A 23195-nucleotide genomic window follows, 5' to 3' on the forward strand; every position below is an offset into this window, starting at 1 on the left:
AGGCGCTTATACTGACAGCCACCATTTCACACCACTACGCCTACTCTCTACTATACACCATCATTCAACCAGAACACAGCTATACCCCTGTTAATTCGGCCTAGCTGTTCACATACGAGCACGACTCCATGATCACCTCATCACCCTAATAAAACACAGCTAACTGAAGCACATTCTGGCTAGCCTAGGCTTTCCTCAGGCCTAACGCAGCCAGAACCCAGTCTGGGTGTCCACCCACCCGACTGAACACATCCAACTGATTTCCTCAGCACCACACCTATCCCTAAGAAGCAGCTATCACCTAACAACTACACCAGCTGCACACATATCCGGTGCACCCATGCACCATACAACACTCTCTCTCTCGTCTGACTTGAACTACGGTTCCCGAGGGCGTTCAACCTACCAGCTCTTTGAGATCATACCAATGATACATAAGGCGCTATATAAATGCCAAGTAACATAACATAACATAACAGAAACAAGACTTGGCCATCGACAGTCCTGATAGCTGCAAGTGGAACTGTTGTCTCATACTGGGGAAGCTCGAGAGTGTGTTGTGCTCCAAGATCCCGCGTTACCCCGTACTCAAAATGTGGGGAAGGGAGAACCAAGCTACCGCATCCTGACATATTATTTGTGAACACTTCTTTCTTTTCATGAAAACTATACCACACCCCTTTTTGTTTTAGTTGTAAGGTTTGGCAATAGGTGTCTTGGTATAGGCTCTTTTTATTTGACACAGCACCACTAGGACTGCCTTATTTTTCATTTGATGGTCGACACTTGCTCCCATCTTAAATTATTGTTAGGTTCAGCGTTTTTTCAATCTGCATACAGTTTAATAAACACCCTTGAACTGTGATCACTTGTGTCTGTCTTTACTGTTGCCACCATGAGTTCCTTAGACAACCCACTAAAAAACTCATCTCACTGCTTTCACCTCGCAAAACTCTAAACAAAACACAATCATATTGCACAACAAACCGCACGCACTTCACTACACTGCAACAACGAAACAAACCACACACAGCCTCCCACAGCAGCACATGACAACTACTGACTGAAAAATCACACCTACGCTCAGCGAATACTATAAAAGGAACTGAAACTGCCAACAGCACATCACAGCTCTCTTGCGCTTTTCCTGCTCAGTCCTACTCACTTACCCTAGCCTCTTGCTTTTCAGATCCGCCAGAGCGTCAGGGGACCGCTCCAGTGGTGTTAGTGCTCAGCATGAATATCCTTTAAAATAACATTACATTAATGTACCTTCCCCATAACACAACACTATAGCAGCACTGCAACAAAAGACAAGTGAGATCCTTATGGTGGAAAAAATTGTTGTTGTAAATCATTGTATTCTGGATTAAAACCTGTGGCCATGTCACTTTTACAATGCACTGGTAAAAATGGATCAGCATTCGTACTATGGCAGTGGTATCCTAATGGCTGGCAGCCTGACCGGCCAGTCATTTGACAGCCATTTTTTTGCAGCTTTAGTTTTCCTTCCTCTATCCCCTCCCCTAGACTTCCCAAAGTACTGCAATGCCATGGCAGGGCTCTCAATGCTGTTCCTGGGTGTAAGATGTATGAGGGGTACGATACGGCTTTGTCTGCTGTTCCTTGTACTCGTTGCTATCCCTGCTAAGCAGCACCCCAGTGTGCACAGAGTCATGGCGTCCCTGAAATATCTTGCCTGGCTTTACTTTATGGTTATGTTTCTCTTGCTGCCAACTTGTTTCACGACTGCCATGCTGCAGCCGGTGTTATCGCCAATTGCTGCGCCCCTCTGCCTCAGTGGCATTTCCCCATTTCCGTCCCTGCCCCACTGCTAAAGAGCTAAGGGTGCAGTTGTTCCCTATTTTGTGATATTTCTTCTGTTCAATGGACTGTCCTTGACTACATATAAATTTTGAAGGTGATTTATGAGAGGTGCCTCTCCTGCTAAACACCGCCTCTAAGTACATATTATTTGAAGCCGAGATGGCAGCGATGTCTGTTTTAGTTAAAGAGAGAGAGAGAGAGAGAGAGAGAAACATTTTATTCTGCGTCAGCCATTAATTGTGATTACATATCAATTCATATAACGGCAGTAAAATATAAAACCCACAAAACTCTATATAAAGAGTCTAACGTACCTTTTGAGTCCCTCCTTTACAAAAACACAGGCATCTGATACAAAGTTCAAATCGTTAAAATTCATAAAGGCATTGCATTCGTAATGTCCCTAATACCGAACTTAACACAATATTTTTTTTTGTAAATGTCTTCTAATGATATTCAGGATGGGACAAATCAACAGGAAGTGTAAAATCTTCTCTTCGCATCCTAGCCCACAGGAGCATTCTTTATGGCCCCTCAGGCAGGTAATTCTTGCTAGTAGTGGCAACATAATTAGGCGAACCATTAATATTATTTTTCGGTGCTCTGGGATATCAAGGAGCTTACAACGCCTCTCTCAGTGATGCTCCGGCTGGAGGTAACATAAAGTGACATTGACGGTAACGAGGATAAGCGATTCATCATACAGACATAGTCCAGCCTAATAGCCTTATCCCTGAGAACAGTCTTCACTTCAGCTGGGCAATTAATCTGATTAAGTACAATACCCCACTTATTTATCAAACTATTTCCATATTTATACCATGTGTATTTCTCAATGGCTGCAGACAAGAACTTTTCTGTCACAACATTTTGCAAAATGGGTTTTGAATGTCAAATGTCTTAGTTTTAAGGAAAAATTCCAGGAACTTGCGCTTAGCAAGAAATGCAATGCCATGCACCCCAAGTTCCGCTCGTACAGCGTCCCCTGGCGTGCTGTGGTAAATCCCTGCTATGTTCCCTAGGAATTCATTTTGTACCACATCCAATGTTGCGCAGTTGGAAAAGCCCCATATTTCACAGCAGTATAATTGTGTGGGTGAAAGTCTGATCAAATTAAAATAAACATTAGTACCCGGCACGCGCTGCCCACCGGGAATACACTGTGTGGATTGGCTCTTTTCCGAGCCATACCACACGGTTTTCCCGTGTTCGTTAGTGCGTGCCAGGTACTCTGCTCCCAGCGAGGGGCGTGGCAGCCCCTTAGCCAATGAGGAGGCTCGAAACGGCACAATCCCCGCTCCGAGCCTCCCCATGGCTGGAGGCTGCCTTCGTCCCGCGCCGGGGACGCAGGTAAGTTTATTTTTTTTTCCACCACCCTTCTCTGCAAACTATCCCCTCCCCACCCCACTTACCTTCTTTTTTCTTCTTTTCTTGGGAGCGAACGCGCTGGAAACACTTCTGTTCCCAGCGCATCCGCTCCCGATGGCCGCCATGGAAAGGGAAAATGGACTACGTTTTCCCTTTCCCGGTGGCCATTTTTTGTCAACTTTTTTTTTTTCAAAAAAATGGCATTAGTACCCTGGTCTAAAGAGGCCGGGGTACTAATGGCTATAAGACCCTCGGCGGCGGGCCAATTCCGCCCACGGTAATGCTCCGGGGCTTCGTTAACTATGGCCCCGGGGGCATTACCTGGGGCAGTATTGGCCCGCCGCCTCGGGTCTTATTGCCACAATAGTGGGCAAGAGGGCACCCCTGGCTGACCCCTTTATTTGTAGAAAAATTCCCCGAATAACTCACCAGGCCTGGGCATTTTACAACAGCCGAAGTTTCTGTGCATAAAAGTTGGATTAGCTGGAGTAATCCGGCAGGCCCCCCCAGCCTATTCAACCTTTTCGACGGAGTTGCCCTATCTAAAGAATCTAATGCTTTCGATGAATCTAAAAATGCCACAAAGACACATCCTTCCCAATCTTAACATAGTTTTCTATAATAATGTTCAACAGGTAACAGTGATCTAGCATGCTATATCCTTTTCTGAAACCCGCATGTGTTTTGGGGGGCATGTTATCAATCCCTGTTCATTCTTCTAATCTTGTCAAAATACATTTTGTAAACAATTTGCTCGCACTATCAAGCAGAGAGATGGGCCGATAATGTGGATCACTTCATGGGCCTTTTTTTAAACCAGGACAATTAAACTCTTTTTCCATGACGCCGGAATTATTTGAGAACTCGCTATTGCATTAAAAACCCTTGTAAGGGTGAGGACCCACCACACAGGGAAGCACTTTAAGACCTCGATAGTAATGCCATCTAGCCATGGTACTTTTACGCCCATAGCTGCCATCAATGAGGCAGTAACCTCTTCTTCTGAAAATTATGGAATAACAATGGAAGGAGCTACAAGCCCTGTCCTAGGCGCCCCAACCTATGATGGACTAAATAAAATGCCTGAAAAGTGCGAGCTCCATAGTTCAGGCTTAATTAGACCAGTTTTATTGTTGGTACTGGGTTTTGATTCTTAAGATAACATCCTTCACAATCCCTTTATATTATTTTATTGAACCATTTGGTCCAAGCTGTCCCACTGTTTTTCTATGTGGCCTGCTTTTTTCCTTTCACATAGGCTTTTGTACCCCATCTTTAAAGCATAGAGTTCACCCGCCTTCAGCACCCTGGTCCTGGTTTCCTCACATAATCTCAATTTTTCCTCCCTTCACTCAGAGTTAAACTACGGTGGGTCAACTCTTCTTCTTATCATGGTTCTCGGTGCACAGATTTGTCTCTGTTCAAGAACCTCAACTAATCTCTGTGCTAACAGCTCAAAAGTGTCAATTATTTTCGATGCTTCTTCCTTGGGATTAAGTATAGCTAATTTTAAGGTGCTTATTTCTACACTATTTAACATTGCATCGGACAGTCCCTTATTTAAGAGGAATTTTCTTAAATGTGACCCTGCCAGGTTCTCTGCGATTAACTCGCCAGATCTGACGGCTGGGATTTCCCACTTAACCACTCAGGGATTATGGTCACTCTCCGGCCGATTGATAAATGCAAAATCTAGAATGTTTTTGTATGCAAAATAGTTTACCAGCCCATAATCTATCACTGAGGTCTGTGCCCCTGATCGAAACGTGGCCTTTGGAGGGCTGTCTGCAGAGCATCTTCTATTTAGCTCTATTAGCCAGGCATGCTTTATGAAGTCGTTGATCAGGCCTCCCCTAGAATCCTGTTTTGGGAGAAATAGATGACGACCAGGAATGCCGCAGACTTTAACTAAGGTAGCCTGTCCTCCTCAAGTTCTTCCTTTGCCCCTAGGTTAGCATTAAAATCTCCCAAGATTAAACAGTTAACATTTTTGTCGTGTGACAAGAAACTACCAAGAATACCTCCAAACCTGAACAAATTAATGTATGTCTCCTTTGGGTGAATATAAATATTAATAATGCAGAGGTTTTCACCTAGACTTGGTTTGATATCTAGAAAATGTATACTACATTCCACTTTATAGCAGATACTCTTACAAATCTAAGGAGCAAGACCCGTACTCGGGCAACCTGACCCTAATTGTCTTGCCGAAACTGAAAACACTTGAAACTCATCAAAATATTTCAATAAACAACTCGCATCAGCAAGCCAATTTTCCTGCATGCAAATTACATTGTGCTTTTTCAGCCATTCTGCCCAGTCTGGATCACCAAGTTTGTTGATAACTCCTGCAACTATCCAGCTAATTAACCTTAGACAGTTATTTTGCTCTGGGGGCCTACTCCCGCAACTTGCGGCTAGGCAATTATTCGGGCATGAATGTGTGATACAGCCATACACTGACTCACATGCCTGACCTGAAATTCCACATGGAATTGACTTGCAGGTATGGGAGGTAATTTGTCTCAGATTGTGTTCTAATTCAAAATTGTATTGGTCCATAATAAGTCGATTATCCCCCACAGAGGGGGAGAGAATATTACCTTGATGTTGTACTAAATTGGCTCGCCCTTCAAAATAGAGTATCCGCGTGGGATCTAACCATGTATCATGCAAATGACATGAGTTATGCTTTGTATCTTTGTACACCCCAATACCCTTGTGTGACAGTGCTTCACTACAGTTTTTTAAAACATTTTGTTTAATTTTATTATTTTATTCAAACCAAACAACAAAACAACAAAAAATGCAGTAGAACTTGTGGTAATTCGAATAAGCACATTTAACAACATAAACACTGCACTCCCAGTCCCCCCCCCTTATGAGCCTGTTTGTTCTTCACATTCAGTATCTGCCCCGTGTGGCAGGGTATCGCTGCCCTCAGATTCAGCTGGATCCGATACTGCTCCAAACATTTCAGCTATCAATAGTTTCCATGCCATGAGGGAGCCCATTTCTTCATCCCCACTCATGTTACTAGCCTCTTGCCACACCACTGTTTCAGCCTCTGCCCATTTTTGTAGGTCCTTCTACCAGACCTCCACTCGTGGCTTATGACACTCCTTCCATCCCATGGCAATCCTTCGTTTCGCAAGCACATATGCCAAATCTTTCAATTTCCCCACATGTTTAAGTTTCCGCGCTCTGGGATACCCTCCCAGCAAGCAGGCCCAGGCCGAGTCTATTATGTCCGTGACCCCCTTCCCCGCTAGCTTTTGTGCCAGTTTGCCCCAGTAGCATTCAATTACCGGGCACGCCCAGAACATGTGTTATCATGTCGGCATTCTCCTTGTCACACTTGGGGCACGCCTGGCGCCCATCATTTCTGAACTTCGATATTCTCAGAGGGGTCATGTATGCCCTGTGCATTATATATAGCTGTATTTGTTTGAACCTGGCATTCCTCGACACCATCTTATGATATCTCAAAGCACGTTCCCACATCCCATCTTCCATCGGGGCTCCCATCTCTGTTTCCCATTCTAATCTCAAATGCACCAGGTCCTTCCCAACCCTAGTCATCAGCATCTCATACAATCTAGAGACCTCCTGCCCACCCCCCGATATATCATATATTGCCCCAGCAGAAGCATCCGGTTCCTCCGCCAAAATAGTTTCAGGCCACATACTTCAAATCTTCTGCACTATTCCATGATAAGTGACATATTGGCCTACGTGTAATCCCGCCTCTTCCACAAGTCCTTCAAAAGCCATAATAGTCCCGTCTTGCCAAATGTCTCCCAACGTAACTAGTCCCACTGATTCCCAATAGGTCCTAATAATTACCCTAAGCTGCCTATCCCCCTTTGCCAGTGCGACCAACGGTATCTGCGGAACACACGGGAAAGGGTCCCCCATCATCCAGCAGGCTCGACGCCACATATTCCACCCCAACAACAGCATTCTAGGGCGCTCCCTTATTTCTGAGCTAGCCATCCAAATCATTTCCCGCAAGTAAAAAGGAGTACAGTTCCTCCCAAACAACCTGTGTTCAGGGGTCTCTTCATCAGAGAGCCACTTAGCCACATATTGCAGTTGCGCCGCTACATAGTAAGCCTCAAAATTAGGCAGTTTAATACCGCCTTTCTCGTAAAAGTTCTGCAGCTTCCATAATGCAGCTCTATTCCGGGTACCATGCCACAAAAATTCCCTGCACATACTATTCAGCTTAACAAAAAACTTCTTAGGTATCATGTATGGAATATTGTTAAAATAATGCAAAAGCCTAGGTAAAACCACCATTTTAAGCATAGCACTTCGGCCCATCATCGCTAAGGGCAACCTCTCCCAGAACCTCATGCATTTCCCAATTTTCCCAATGGCTATTTCAGTATTGCGCTTATGTTCTTCATCTGCCGTGTGATACACATCTATTCCCAGGTAGCGAAAAGAGCTCGCTGCCCACGGAACCTGCAACACCGGCAACCTTTCTACAGGAATACCCGCATAGCTACCGAGCGGGAATATGCTAGATTTCTGGGGGTTCACCGCTATACCGGATAGCCTGGCATACTTCTCCATTACCTCCAAAACGTATTGAAGATTTTCTTCCGGGTATTTCAGATATAGTAACAAGTCATCTGCATACAAGGATATAAGGTGTCGTTCCCCTCCCACCTCAATACCGATTGGGTCATATTGTTGCCTGAGATATATTGCTAAGGGCTCCAGGGCTAAAATGTAAAGCATCGGGGACCAGGGGCACCCCTGCCTAGTGCCTCTGCCAAGCTGCCATCTCTCAGACACAACTGAACCCGTTCGAAATCTGGCCAACGGTTCATTGTATAGCATCTTAGCCCATTTAATATAACATGGCCCCACTCCATATCCTCCTAGGGCCGCCAACAACCACGGCCACTTAACAGAGTCGAACGCCTTAACCGCGTCCAATGCCACAATCTCCATTTCGCCGTCATTACTGCACCCCCATTCGACCACTCGATGGAGTCGTCTATGATTGTGAGTGATGTTCCTGCTCGGGACATAGCCCGTTTGGTCTGGGTGAATTAACTTGCCAATTACTCTTCACATTCTGTTGGCCAGGACAGCTGTCAGTATCTTACTGTCCTGATTCAGCATCGACAAGGGCCTGTAGGAGCCACAACTGTGTCCCGGTTTATTGGGCTTGGGGAGCGGTATTATGATCGCCTTACTGAGTGACGCCGGCAACCGTCCCACCTCAAACGCCTCGTTAAACATTTCTAGCATGGGGGAGAGCACCTCCTCCCCATACACTTTATAAAATTCACTAGGGAACCCGTCTGCTCCTGGAGCCTTGCTAGTGGGTAACTGCCTTACAACCTTTTTCAGTTCCTCCAAAGTGCATCCAGCTCTTCTCTCTCCTTGTCACTGATCTTGGGCAGGCAATATCTTCTAGTACCTCATTTATCTCCTCCTGGCTGCCCGCCTCTTCATCCTCATATAACACCTTATAGTATTCCGCAAATGCCCTATTAACACCTTCTTGGGTGTCTACCGTCTCGCCCTCTTCATTGGTCACAATCCGAATCGGGGATCTAGGGGTTTCGCTCTTGTACAACCACGCTAGAAGCCGGCCCGTTTTATCCCCTCCTGCATGCTGCCTCTCTATATACTTTTTATAATTAAGGTTACAGAGCCTATCCCAGTATTCCGCACACTGCTGCTGTAATTTGAGTACTACCTACGTATCACTCTTTCCAGCTCGATCTCAGCTTTATGTAGGTCAGCTAGCACTCCACCCAGCAATCCCTTCGACTTCGCAATGGCGACCCCCCGCATCACAACCTTAAAAGCCTCCCATAAAGTACCCGCAGACTTTACACTGCCAGTATTCACCTCGAAGTACGCAATAATCTCATCTCTTATGTCCTCTCTGAAGACTGCATCTTTGAGTGCTTCTGCCCAGAGGCGCCATGTCGGTATTCGCGCCCTCGGGGGGCAATATTGCCACCCAAGGACCAGGGGCGAGTGATCCAAGAGGACTCTCGCTTTGTAATCTATATAGATGCTCTCAGCGACTACGTCCGGAGTGGCAAAGATATAATCAAGCCTCGTATGCAGCTGATGCGGAGCCGAATAATGCGAGTATTGCCTCTCATCAGGGTGTTTCACTCTCCACACATCTGCCAGGCCAAAGTCCGCCAGCAGTGTCTGCAATGCTTTAGCCGCTGGGTTGGGCCTGTCCATCCTATCATCCGACCTGTCTACCCTGGGATTCAATACACAATTAAAATCCCCTCCCCAGATCATCGCACCACCCACACACGCACTTAGTTTGGTACACAACGTCCTAAAGTATGCCGTCGTGTTTTGGTTAGGGGCGTATGTATTCACAATGCATACTTCTTTGTTCTCTATCAGCCCCCTCAATATGACCAACCTCCCATCCGCCTCCACCACTTCTTCAATCAACTTAAATGGGACATGTGGCGCCACCCAGACAAGTACTCCCCTTGCATAGGCAGAGTACGACAAACCCACCACAATCCCTCTCCATTTCCTCCCCACCAACTCCACTTTCTTGCGCGTCAGATGTGTCTCCTGTAGCAGAGCAACATCTATCTTCTGCCGCTTCAAATACAGCATGGCCTTATTCCGTTTCAAATAACTGTTGAGCTCTCTGACATTCCATGTTAATATCTTAAGATCCCCCAGGGTTCATCGGTAGTTCCCCTTCCCCCTTCCAATCAGCCCTCCCCCCCACACCAAACAGATTCCTGATTCTAGTTCTTCCACAAAGGCTCATGTTTAAACTTGAACACCCCAAACTCCCCATCCCCTCCCTTATCCCACCTATGCCAAACCACTGCACACAACCCCTTCCCTCCCCCCCACCCCACCTCACTCCAAAAAATGCCCAGCTCCATCCCTGGATCTCAGGCTCCCCCGCGTTTGGACCTCCCCTGGAACCCCAGGCCAAGACCCCAGCAGGGTGTCACCACACTATTGGTGACCTAACTAAACTCTAAATGGGGTGTGCAGAGTAGCTCTGCAAGGCTCCTTTATAGAGCAATAATCACAGTGCTCAGACTCATTTTCTATTACAACCAGGTTTTACCGGCCGCCGGGCCGCATCACTGACTATAGTCAAGTCCCACAGTTCCATGCCGCCCCCATTGCAGGTGCGTCCGCTGCGCATTACTTATCTCCTCCATCTCCTCCTTTCGCCTGGATGTCCGGCTCCTGCGGGCAGCCTTGCATATCAAGCCATCCCATGGCATCCTCCGGAGATTAAAAAAATAAAGTTCTGTTCTTGTGAAAGACTTTCAATTTCGCCGGGTAAAGCAGCATGTATTTATGGCCCGCTTCTCTTAATCTCCTCTTAACAGCCCCAAAGTTCATCCGACTTCGCTGACCATCAGGGTATAGTCCGGGTAGGCCGTTATATTTACTGTTCCCCTTTGAATTTTTCCTCCTTTGCGGAAGTGCTCAAGTATCCTTTCACGGTCCCGGTAATTAAGGATCTTGGCAATCACTGGCCTAGGCGGGTTACCCGGTGGCGGCTTCCTCGTCAGAGCCCTGTGCGCCCTCTCCACCGCGAACCCCTGAGACAGCGCCCCTCCAGGTATCTCCTGCAGCAACATGGATTCAATAAACTCTGTGGGGTTGTGCCCTTCTGCTCCCTCCGGTAAGCCCATAATGCAAATGTTATTTCTCCGGGCGCGTCCTTCCGCTTCCTCTGCCCTGTTCTCCAAATTGCCCACCCACTGCACCAGGGCGTGTAGTTCAGACTTGTGTGACGCACAATCTGCCGTGTTCGGGCTCACCTCTTTCTCAAGGTTATCAGTACGCTCCGCCAGGAACCTGACATCCTGCCGGAGAAGGTTCACCTCTTCCTGCACCTCTCCCACCTTGCGGTCCAGTGCTGTCTTCAGTTCAGTCACAGCCAGTTCCAACTTCGCTTCCTAGGCCAACTTCAAGTCTGCAATAGCAGCCAGGACCTCCTGGTTCGTGCCCGTGACTGCAATGCTACACCCAGGGGGCCTGTCCTTGCTTCTGGCCCCTTCAGGGCCAGGCGTGGTTCTGGCATATTCGTCCAGCGTAGGCTGTATCGCCTTTGCTCTCAGAGGTTTATTGGACATGGCGCTACCACTAAAGGTAGTGGGCAGCCCCGCCACTTGTGGTCTGCGGTTCCCACGGGGACAACCCGCTACAGTCTCTCGCGTTTAAGGAGGACACCTCAGAGATGTTCCAGGGCCAGCCCTATTCACAGCGATGGATTGTGCTATCCCACTTGATCACACGAGCCCCCTATTCTGTTTTTTTATACTTCCACGGGGATGTCCCTTGGCCCGTGCCCGGATCACCAGTGGATGACTGCCACACTTACAGGCCCCAGTTTCAATTGTCAGGCCACACACATGGACCTTGCCGCCTCCATTCACCCTCTTAATCCACCATATGCAAGGCTCTCTGGCCAGCTGACTCGTGGCCTTTTGATTATATACTTGGGCTACACGCCCGATGGATACATTGTGTTGCCCCCAGGATTCGCACTAGTAGATATCATGTGTGTGTGCTAGGAGGTATTGCGGCACAGAGCAAATTGCTTGTAAGTCAATGCAGGCCTTCTGAATGCTGCTCGAGCATATCAATGCGTGCCAGCTTGCATTTGAGCGTTGAATGCACGATTGCCTTCCCGCTGCCTATTGTCTCTGCTCCATCCAGCCGGATTCTCTCTCCCCCTTGTTCCCGTGTGAGGCGTTACAACCGCTCCCTCATCCAGCTGCTCGCCTGCCACTCGCCGGCTCCGCGACGCACAGCCGGGCCGATGCCCATCACGGCTCCCCTGCCTACTTCAGACTGCCACACGCACGCAGGCTGGGAAGAGCATGCAAGCGGGCGTCTTAATCCCAGCGCCGCGGCTCCAGCACTCGGCAGTCTGCCCAGGACTGGGGTCCGCCTCTCCTCCTCATCCTCTGGATGCTACGGGGCGATCTTCTTGTTCGGGCCGCGGGGTTCGCTTTGTTCCCAGGGCTCCGGCACGGTCCTGGCGCCTGCCGCCCCTCCATCTCTCGCTGTCTGCAGGGATTCTTCTCTCGATGCCAGGCAGCCCGCAGCACTTGGGCACTCCGGTGGCACACCTCCAGGTGTGCGTACTAACAGCTCCACCAGCACTCGAGCCCATCCACCAGTGCACGCCACCGATTAGCCGGCGATGCCTTCTTCTTCGCCGCAGCAGGTCGCCATGTTGGTTATCCTGTTCCACATTTCGTCCAGACTCCGCATGCCCCCAGCAGCTCTCCCAGATGTCGCGCAAACTCCAAACGAACACCAAGTGTTCACTGCATATTCATAAACTGATGCTTATGTTTCCGTGCCCGCCAGTCCAGTGCAACTGCACTTTATAAAAGGATCATTGTAGGATCACCAGGAGCCCAACGAGAAGCACGTCTGCTCGCATGGCTTCGTAGCCACGCCCCCTGCTTCAGTACAGTTTATTACGCAGGCCCTAAAAAGTGGGTTAACCTTCCCAAACCTAACGTTACACCCTCCACAGAACATACGGTGGCGTGGCGTGCACTGGTGGATGGGCTCGAGTGGTGGTGGAGCTGTAAGTACGCACAGCTGGAGGTGTGCCACCGGAGTGCCCAAGTGCTGCGGGCTGCCTGGCATCGAGAGAAGAATCCCACAGAATATACAGTCTGATGAAATCTGTAACAGTAAAAATATTAAAAGATAGATCTTGGACTCCCAGGATTTCTGCTTGGGCCTCAAGTAATGCTCTTTTATAGGAATTCTTGGTTCCATGTGTGGAGCCCTTAACGCAGCATATTATATTCTGGTTTCTCCAGCCCTCCAGAATATCATTAGTGTTTTGCACTGTCATCTTACGTTCTTCTATAGCCAAAGGCAGTGGAAGATTTCGTTTCCTATTCAGCTCCAGTTGTTTGGTTTGCTGTACACTTGGTGTGCTGGCTGGTGTCCAGCCATTAATTCGAAAACAAAAGGATCGAATGCAATACATTTGAGTCAAAAGGAGGGAAAAAAAGAGTGAATGCCTTTTTTTAATGTCTTTTTTTGTGGTTTAGTTATAGGTAAAAGTAATGGTTTTTGGCCAAAAAACAGGAGTTTGGGGGTGACCCTCCCCCCCCCAAAAAAACAAAAAAAAAGTGCATTCAGTCTTTTTTTTGTTTGGCCCTTTTGACTCGAATGTATTGTTATTTGAACCTTTGTATTGGAATCTTTGACCCTAAACCGTGCTGGCTCCAGCTATATACGCCACACTGATTGCTGATTTGGTAACAATAGGCTCATTACTCATTTCGCCTTCATATGGTCCAGATTCTTTACTCATCCTGGCTTCAGGTTCTTTAAATCCTGAACCAGGTTGCTGTAAAATCTCCATTAGCGGGCAAACTAGGCCACTCATTTTGGGGAGTACTAAGGGGCTAAAAACATTCTGTCCCTTGCTGAGTGCCTCTTATTAGAAGGTTTAACTAGAATTGATGTCTACACGTCCCTTGTGGTTCCCGCTAAGGGAGCTCGGAATTGGGCAGTAAGGAATTACCGGCACCGGTCTCCTTACCGGTGCCCGGTATCCCTTACCGCCCACCTCGGAATGAGGCCCTTTGGCTCCTAAACGTTAATGTTTGAATGATGCCGCAGTAATCTTTACTTTCAAGATGGACCTCAGAGTATGAGGCCGGTTCTAGTTGCCATAGGTATTTGGGGCCCCGAGACAAGTATTACCTGTGAGTTATTCAAGCCCAAATTTTGAAAGATAACTCTTTGCTGTAGTCTTTCGAGGATTGCAGTGCAGGAGTAGGTTGGGAAGATTTTTACCAACGAAGGATAAGTCTGGCTGCCTGATTTCTGACTAATTAAGCACATGCCTCTGACATCTTTCTGTAGTCTACAGTTAAACATTCTAGCAGGGTCGACTTGGCCCTTCATCCTTCAGAAGCTGAGAAATTGAGTACCTTAAAGATCATCGTTCTCTTTCCTATCAAACAAGCGGTGGATCTGAAGGCATAGGTTAGTCTGCAGCGGACGAACACCATGGGCCTCATTATGAGTGTGCTGGTGCGGTAAGAACATGCCGGTATTACTGCATACTGGAACGTTACCACACCCGGCACACTCCAAGTTTGGTGGTGGAGGGGCCGGATTTACATGCAGCTCCGAGCTGCAGGTAATTCAGTCACCCCATCAAAAAAAAACAAAAAAAGCTGGTATTTCTGTCACTGGTGTTACCGGTGCTAGTAATACCGGCAATTCGCCCCATGGAGTCCAATGGGACTCCAGAGAATGGGAATTCCAGCACCTACTGCCACTTATAATCTGCTGGTAATTCCGGCAGACCAAGGGACAGCAACGGTATTACCGTTTGGCGGTATTTCACTAGATTTACCTGCGAGATACCACCAAACATGTTATGAGGCCATGTCTTCTGAAAATCTCTCAAAACCTGACTGTTCACTACACCGCAACAGACAAACTAGCATGACACCCTCTATGGACCAAACCAAGCAGAACTTTCAACTACTAGCCACACCAGGCTGGGACTGTAAGACTCACCAGAACCACCCAGATGAACCACCATGATCATGCAACTCCCAACGGATGGACCACTCGAATTTCAAGAACATAATAGCTATCAAAAACCTGTACACAAAGACTAATCAGAGCACCAACTACCCAAACCAGGATGAAATAGAGACAGACTCATTTGACATGTGCAATAGGCCTGTGCACAATACTTAAATCAAGAACACCTTGGAACCCATTTGGGTCAGTCTTCACAACCTTTTCTCCCATCAAACATGAGACACTGACAACACCCCAAAAGCATCATAATGGAAACCAGAACATTCACATTCTTCTCAATGGAGAACATGACTTGAACTCTAACGCTTTAGTCAAACACTAAAATTCCAAAAAATAAGGCTCATCTGGTGCCCTAAGCCACCCCATGACCAGCTGATCTACTCACCATTCAATCTACTAGCAACCTTAAACTACACCGCTATACACACACACACATGCACTACACACTTAAACTACACACAGACAACAGATTTATGCCTGCTAGCACCACCCCAACCACAAGAACTTTGGGGGAGAAGCTCAGCATTCATCGTTACAGCTTTAACAAATGCCTTGCTAGGGGCTCACACAGTGTTCCAGCACTGTCATCTAATATATCATGAACATTTCCCTTGACATAGAACACATACCCACATGTCAATACCCCAACCCCATAGAACCATACCAGCGCTCAGGATTCTGGTCCGTCCGGCACCACCTGTTTCACACCTGCCTCTCTCTTATTACCACCACCCTCTTTTTTTGGAAGCACCTCATGCTACAGGACCAGCTAGAGATGAGTTAGACAAGACAACTTTACATTACATTACCATACAATTCGGTACTAGTAAAACTTATTACAGCATTTAGATGAAGGAAGGAATCCGCTATGAGGTGCTATATAAAAAAAATATATTATTATTATTGTTAAACTTAAAATAATGTAGAAGGGTTAGATGGAATATTGTTATGCGTTATCTGTTTAAAGCAAAGAGTGGGCACTTTAAAGGAATAGTGCGCTCAGAAATATTAATGTCCCGAGGGTTTGGGCATGTGTTTTTAAGCATACGTTGATCGATCGTACAAACATTTCCTATGCACCTTACCGTAGTTTTTCACTTTTGAACACAAATGCGAAATCAGGCAGCATGGTGCGGCCATTTTGTGATATTCTTATCCGTTGCCGCATCGGCCAAGCAGGACTGCCCTGGCGGCACTAAATCATATCCCCCACCCCTGAGCCTGACATCACCAAACCTAGTGATATTCTCCACCTTTCTCCTTGACGTTACTGGACAGCGTAGCCAAACGCGCCCAGTCATCACCTACGTGACGTGACGCAGAACCCAGAAATCAACACACATCGTCTCACAACACAGCGCGTCACAATTCAGAATATAAAACTGTATTTTAAAAGGAAACAGCAAGACTGTACAATTTGTAAAGTAGTTTTATTTCACAATAAACACTATGACAGGGGGGGCGTGGCTTGGAAGCCATGTTGTAGGAGGTAAACTTGTAAGCTCCACGCTGATCCTGACAAAGATCCGAACAAACTGGCGGGTACCGTTGTGAAATGCAGTCAAAATACATACACAGGCGTCGGAACAAACAGTGATCAGCTGGAGGGCTTGCCAAGAACAATCGGAGCCGGAGTCGGCACGCAATTTGATGTAAAAAGAAGCCACTCGCGAAATCAAGATGGCGGGCGCTTGCTCCCGGATCCTCGGAGGAGAGCCGTCGCACTGAGGAAATGACGGCGGCCAGTGTGAAGAGGTGCTGCAGGCGGACAGCCTATTGGGGACGTGGAACAAGCCCTGGGAGCAGGGGCTGCTGCAGGGTCCCCAAGACTGCCTACTCTGGACCTGGGCTGGGGAGAGTTGCCCAGCACCGGTAGTGAGGGCGCAGGAGCCACGCTCGGCGCCTGGGAGGGGAGGGGCCGGCCGCGCCAAACACTCCACAGGAAAAAGGAGCATCCGTGCCCCCCCCCCCACCTCCGGTGGCGGACCCGCCGGGGAAGGAGACACGGAAGGGAGAGCCTGCGGTGGGGGCATCGGAGCAGGAGCCGCTCTCGGGACACTCGTGGAGGAAGCGACTCCCCCCCCCCTTGGAGTGCAAAGCGGGGCTGCACATATTACGCGGGATACATCCCCCGAGCCGCAGCACATGGAGACATGGTCTGGGGCATACTGATAACGGCAGAGTAACCCATGGAGCTTCCCAGGCCACAGCAGGGGCATGCCCTAGGGAATGAAGGCTGATGCGGCCGTGAAAGGTATGGAACGCTGAACCACGGTGGAGGAGTACGATAGAGCCACTTTTCAACAGGGATCGGCAAGCTACATTGTTTCAAGCTTGCAACAGGGGTCTTGACAACACAAACTTGGGCTTCAGCAAAGCTAGTCCCCAAGCTCCTAACACACAGCATCCTGTTCCCACTGTGGTCTGGCCCCTGCAGGGGAAGCCGCTGAGTAAGGTGAGACCGCACATGGACTGTTGGGACAGCAGGTGAGCACAAACCATGGCAGCCTGAATTGCAACACGGTATACCAGCACCATCTGCTTCAGGAAGTCCGTACTGTGCAACAGAATGTGATGAATAATGCCTCGCTGGAGGTCAGCGTGTGCAACAGTAAGTCAAAACTAAATTGCACCAAAGGAAGATACTGGATTCTAGAAGGGTCATATTGCATTATATCACTGCAGGGTACAGGAAGTTCACACACTTGTCGCACCACAGCAGAAGCCACTATATTGTAAGGAAGTGACAATCTGTCAGAAGAAGCTAATCAAGGTGTGCATCACAACACTCATACTGTTCTGCAGGAAATCAAAGACCATCAGTAACAAGAGTGACCCGGATAATATTGGGTGGTACTTTGCAGTGAGACACAAACTCTCTTTTGCGTTGAGGGACAAGCAAAACAGAACTGCACGAGGGACGACGTAGCCCATTTATAACGCAGGCAGACACCCTAAGGGTGTTCCATGGGACGCCCAATGCAGCTTGCTAGACACAGCAGTGAACTGCGCTTTATATGGCACGCTTGAGCGCTCTCGATTCATCGCCAGAACCGGCATCATTCGCTTCACAGCATTAAAAGAACTTTGCAGGATGCCCACCACTGATAACAGACATCACTTAGTCAGAGGGCACATAATACTGCGTTGGGGTGAATGAGCGGTATTGCAAGTATAACCAGTGGACGTGGGAGAACACAATCCACTCCCTGCACAAGGAGGCGGAACAGGAGACCGGGCTATTAGGTGAGGGACTGTGGGTACGAGAACAGAGGAGCACCGTCCAAGTTCGGGTGAGCAACACTGATGGCCGAGACAGGTCGACGTGGGGGACCGCTACCCACCCGCTGAGCAGAGAAGAGGGGGATAGATCGGCGGGGTGTACTGAATACCAACGGGGCTCTCAACGAACACACCACAAAAACGGGACGAAGATTAGTACAGCACCCCTAATATAGCACCCCGGGCACGGCAGGCACCACCTGGGCAAATATGACCGGCAGTGACTAACTGACGAGGAAGGATGTACCCACTCGCTGAACAATATAGGGGAACGGAAGGCACAGGTATAAAAGTTGGCACTTGGTGATGGAGGGATGAACCTGGGCCAAGCATGAAATTGCACCGTAGGAAGCAAAAACGACGCACTGTGTACGTTGAGATTGGAGAAGACTGCAGGAAAGGGAGACAGATAACCTGCTCAAAGAGGGAATGCCAGGCAAAACGAAAGGGAGCAAGGGCAAACAAATGAGCATCGAACCCTTTACAAGGAAATCGAGCAGGGGCCAACCCACACCGTCGGAGGCAACCATGGCCACGTCTAGTGCAGCACAGCAGAAAAAAGGCGAGAGCCTGATACTGGAAGCCATAATGGCTCTGAAGGTGTCTCTGGAGAGTAAGGTGGACACAGCCATAGCAGCCCTAAAGACGTCCTTAGAGAACAAAATGAACACAGTGATGGTGGATGTAGGCTTCCTTCAACAGGACGTAAGAACCCTGGCAGACCGTTTGGGTACGGCGGAGCAACAGGTGCAGCAAAACACCACAGATGTGGCAGCAACCCAGTCCCAAATGTCGGACGTGCTCCGGAGAGTCAAGGTCCTGGAACAGAGGGCAGAGGATGCAGAAGGAAGGGCTACAAGGAATAACATCCAGATTGTTGCGCTACCGGAGGGGGAGGAGGGACAGGACCCTACGAACTACGTGGAAAACCTCCTGCTCCAGGAGATCGGAGCGGAGGTACTGTCCCAGGGCTTTGCAGTAGAGAGAGCAAATAGGGCCGAGACTAAAAGGCCCCAACCTGGAGCCCCCCCCCCCGAGATCAATGATTGCAAGGATCATGAATTTTTAAGGAACGGGAGAAAATACTGGCGTTCTTCAGGGAAGTGGGGGCCGATAACCAGGAACTCCTCTAGGATAACTATTTACCCGGATTACACAATCCTGCTACAGAAGCAAAGAGCAGGATATGGCCCCACTAAGGAACGTCTCAGAGCATCAGGAATACGTTACATGCTGTTATACCCGGCGAAACTCAAGGTGTTACGAGAGGGCAGATCGCACTTCTTCGAGACAACAGAAGAGGCACAAGCATGGATGGACCAGCAAGGCATCCCACAGGGGAGACTCAGGAATGCCAAGAACAGCGCAAACCTACCCAGGGGGCAACGAGAATGAGTCTGGCATGGAAGGGATGGTTCCGACATCAAGAAAAATGCATAAGCCAGATTGAAAATGGAAAAAAGAAGCAATACGTGATGGTATTGCCGCAGAGGGCGACAGGACGCGAAACCCCAAGATTTTTCGTTAGCTAGGATGCCAGTTGTAAGGCACCATGACACTGCGGGCAGGTCCCACCTGGGTGGATGAAGCAAGAGAGGCAGCAGAGCCCGAGCAGGGGGAGGGAGGCTGGGCATTTTGTTAATAGTTATAGTTAGAGAGTGGTGAGTTAGGAGGAGTGAAGGCACAAACAGAGGAGGAAGCACCAAGCAGCTGGAACGAAGCGCATATGGCAGGCAAATATACATCCATCTTGACAATCGCTATCGGGGAATAATAATGCGACACACTCGCAATGGACCCACACTTGCAAGACAAGGCATGAGGAGGAAGGGACAGACCCACCATAGGAGAGTGGAATCAGCGGCCGGAGGAACAAAATACCATAAGCAGATAGACAGGCCTATGGGAACGGATGGGCCACGAGACAATATAATCAAATGGGCCATGATAGGGCGGTCATAGCCACTTGGAACGTTAGGGGACTGAATGCCTACATCAAGAGACTAAGGGTCTACGCCAGGCTGAACAAAGCAAAGGTACAAATTGCTATGCTGCAAGAAATGCATCTAACAGTGGAAAAGCAAAGCAAGATAGCTAAGAAATGGGGGGGACAATTGTATGGCTCAACATACTCGAACTATGCCAGAGGAGTGCTGACATGGGTGGCTCCGGGAGTCCCCTTCCAGTTAATAAGACAACAGAAAGAAAGGGAAGGCAGAATGGTGTTCGTACATGGAATGTTGGAGAACAAAGAGGTGTGCCTGATTAACACGTATGCCCCCAACCATGACGCGACAGAGTTCTTTAGGATGATCACACCCCAGCTGGCCCCATACAGAGGAGCGTCATTCATATGGGCAGGAGATTTCAACTGCACGCTGAACCCGCAGGTGGACAGATCCGACAGTAAGCAGACAAAACTGTCTCTGCTGGCCAGGGCCCTGCAGAAGACTCTAGATCAGCTGGAATTGGAGGACGTCTGGAGGAAGGTACATGCTAATATAAAGGGATACACACATTATAGCGCCCCACATGGCACACACACCCGCATTGACTATTTGTTTACGGGCAGGGAATCCCTTGGGGAATTCACAGGGATACATATGAAGGCAAGGACGTTATCTGACCACTCCCCGATTGTAGCAACATGGACATACACAAGCAGAGGTGCCCCCATACCCACTTGGAGACTGAGGGCGGAGGGACTGACAGAGGAGGTCGTCCCGGAACACATTAGGGAGACGATAAGGATTATTTTGATCATAATGTGGGAGTGTGGATAGTGCTGGCACAGTCTGGGAAGCCTTCTAGGTAGTGGTCAGGGGAGCGGCGATAGGGAAGGCGGGCAGACTGAGGGGATCCATTTTGGCTGAACTGGGAGAAGTGGAAAAGGAGATAGAACAGGCGGAAACACAGGCTGGGGAGAGGGGAGGAGAACCAGAGGATCTTACGACGCTGCTCCTAATCGCTGGTACCGCGTAAGGGCATATCGGCCCTTGGCGATCGTCCCAAAAAAATGTCAAATATATCCAGCTATTGGCGTGTATCTGCAGCTGCTGGTTGAAAAAGCCATTAGTTGGTATCTGGAATCGATGACATGAATGGCAGGATGTACCTGTTTGGAAAACATAATAGAAATGTGTCTCAGTAGCCGATCTTTATTACAATTTTTCATTTTACTTATTAATTCAGCATCGTGTTAAAACTAACGATTAGCACAGACGTGGAACAATGTGCTATGGAGTAGGTTCAGCTCTAAACGGAATGCGGAAGCTGACGCTACAATTCGAGGTGCACATAGATGGCATTTTAATTAAATATTAGCCTGGAACCCGGGGGAACCGAGTGGTAGTCTACATGCATCTCGATGCTGGACTGCCCATGTGCACGTTTGAAAGACCAGTACACACAAAGGTTGTACTCGGGTTTCATTGCAATATGCCACACAGAACAAACGAGTACAATGTAACCCAGCAATAACGGTCAGCTAATGATAAGTTGACTCGTTCGGGTAAAAAATCATCGGAAGTCAAACTTACATTATATTTGGCATTTCCATTCTCGTGGCGTAACGCAGACTCCGTTCGGATCAATGATTTTTCATAAACTGAACTTAGATGTTCCTTAGTCCAGTTTTGGAATGGAGCACCTTATCATATTTTACGGTATTTCACCCCTCCTTCAATTCAATTCCTTTCGGAATGGTCCCTTTCTCTCAAGGTCAAAAAACAATTGAACCTTATACTGTGTGTGCGATGCGTGGGCTTCCTCAGCTCGCAGCAAAAATTCAAAGCTGTTGACCTTCACTCATAATGAAGATACATTCTTAGTTTGCAACATCTTGTCTCACCGCATCCATGAGAACTGGAATTGTGAAGCACAGGCACAGGAGGAAAAATGTGGGGGCTGTCATTGCTCTCTGTTCGTGGTGCTGCTGACAGGTAGGGGAAACTTTGCAATGACAGAATGCGTCCTACTCCAAAATTGGAGTCGAGGGTACACAAAATGGAGTCAAAGTGTGTCTAGCAATAGCCCCACCTCTGCTTATGTCACGGCCTCCTTCCCCATGACTGTAGATTGGCAAAGGAGGCACCCACCAAGAGTGCAAGATCAGGATGCCACTTTCATGTATAATGTATGTTGGCCGGGGGCTCAACCATCCCACCCCTTCCTTACATTAGAAACAACCCCCAACACATGCCCCCATGAATATATTGGTCAGAGTGCTTTTATTTCTCACCACCAACGCACTTTGATGCGCTGTTTTGTTCACAGTCAGTACTTCTTGCGTGCCGAGTATCTTATGTAGCCTAGGTCTCATCCCTTTTTTGGGACGAGCAGTTATAAAGGTATTTGGGCAACTGTATGGTTAGGCAACTGCCGAACCCCAAAGTTTCTTTCACACTGTTATCCATCTGGCCCTTGCACGATCAGTGAAGGTCCCACAGTAGCTTGACAAAACTGTGAACTGTGAAAGGACAGCGTTACATTGTATGGCAATCGTAAAAATGGCACTATTTGAAAAAAATGTTTTACAAGGAAGATACATTTTAAAAGGCACATTGGATGCTTTATTTGGACACTTCATAAAAACAGTGTTGATCAAAAAAAAAGATGGTAATTATTTGTATCTGGATTTTAACTGTTCAACGAACTCTGCTTTAGGTGGACAGGGCAGGTTGGCAATGTTTTGTGGCAATGTATGTGTACTCGGAACAAAATTGAGCGCAATTCCGTTATTATGCATCTCCAAAACATTAAGATCTTTCACAAAATCAAATTCCATTTCCTCATATACTGGCTTGACCACCCATTTTTTGCTTCTTTTCGTAAAGGCCATAGTGTAGCAAAGCAACCCAAGGTTTCCTGCAGTCCTCGATTGTTCACGGCCTACATTCTCGTTATGTGCTAATACCGCTAGTAATGTCCTATGTTCAACCCTTGAATGCCGAAATGCAATCTCTTTGCCCTGTACTTTAGGCACATATTTTGGAACACCTCCAAATCTCCCATGTGACAGAATTCTGTGAGTCCCTTCAGATCTCAATAGAGTTTTATCAAACACAATCTTCTCAAGGGCTTTGTGTGGAAGTGAAGATGGAATCAACCACTTCTTCTTCCGTTCC

This window comes from Ambystoma mexicanum, chromosome 5q (assembly GCF_040938575.1).
Source record: "Ambystoma mexicanum isolate Mex_15411 chromosome 5q, UKY_AmexF1_1, whole genome shotgun sequence".
In the NCBI taxonomy this organism is placed as follows: Eukaryota; Metazoa; Chordata; class Amphibia; order Caudata; family Ambystomatidae; genus Ambystoma; species Ambystoma mexicanum.